This window comes from Schistocerca serialis, chromosome 6, assembly GCF_023864345.2.
Source record: "Schistocerca serialis cubense isolate TAMUIC-IGC-003099 chromosome 6, iqSchSeri2.2, whole genome shotgun sequence".
Taxonomy (NCBI): Eukaryota; Metazoa; Arthropoda; class Insecta; order Orthoptera; family Acrididae; genus Schistocerca; species Schistocerca serialis.
Genome location: NC_064643.1, coordinates 177,965,879 through 177,966,938, shown reverse-complemented (window position 1 = coordinate 177,966,938; position 1,060 = coordinate 177,965,879). Strand labels below are relative to the sequence as shown.

The following is a 1,060-nucleotide window of genomic DNA, read 5'->3' as shown; positions in this document are numbered from 1 at the left end:
ACTGTGAGTAGCTCTGCTGCAAGAATAGGCGCTATTTCCTCAACATGAGATTGATGACATCATCCCCAACAGCCCCGTTGTTGTCAGGCCTGTATTGTTGTCAGAGGGGGTTACACCTCGTAATTGGCACGTTAACCAGCTGTCGGAAAGTGTGTGCAAATACGTTAAGCTGTAATAAAAGCAGAATATTTTTGTCTACCGTGATGCATATAGCAGTTGTCTACGTTCTGAAGTTTTTGCATTTTTTCTACTTTACTATCACCTGTTTACACTGTTGTGTGCCAAAATAAACCTTGCAAAATTTCCGTTTGTTGCTTTTGTTTTGGACACCAGTGTAGCCAACGGCCTTGCCGCAGTGGTAACACCGGTTCCAGTCAGATCACCGTAGTTAAGCACTGTCGGGCTGGGTTAGCACTTGGATGGGTGACCATTCGGTCTGCCGAGCGCTGTTTGCAAGTGGGGTGCACTCAGCCCCTGTGAGGCAAACTGAGGAGCTACTTGATTGAAAAGTAGCGACTCCATTCTCGGAAACTGACGTACGGCCGGGAGAGCGGTGTGCTGACCACATGCCTCTCCATATCCACATCCAGTGACGCCTATGAGCTGAGCATGACACGGCGGCCGGTCAGTTCCGTTGGGTCTTCGTGGCCTGTTCGAGAGGAGTTTAGTTTTTAGTGTATATATAAGGAGACAATGACCAAACATCGTCAACAGTGCTAACAGACTAGGTATTTGGATCGGATGGAAAGTATGCTCACATGGCCGAGGCGGTTACGACGAACGCTCGCGTCAGGTAGGAAATCCGGGTTCGAGTCCTGGTCCGTCACAAATTTTCGCCTATTACCACAGATTCATTTCAGTGTCCTAATGCGGCTAACGTCATGGAAACCTTTGGACAATTCGGAATTCTGTTGTCGCTTCGGTTTTCTTTTTCTCTGAAGTGTTTATCGCACATGTTTCACCTGTATACAAGGTTTCATTCCAGACGAATACCTTCCTAAGGCTTACATTCATATTCGTTATCAACAAATTTCTATTTTTCATAAACGTTCTAGTTGCT

The 1,060-nt window shown here is 46.4% G+C and overlaps 1 pseudogene; it reads left to right on the top strand.

Annotated features, from left to right (window-relative positions):
- The first annotated feature begins 337 nt into the window (after positions 1-337).
- On the top strand, positions 338-455 carry LOC126485454 (5S ribosomal RNA; annotated as a pseudogene).
- Positions 456-1,060: the final 605 nt, after the last annotated feature.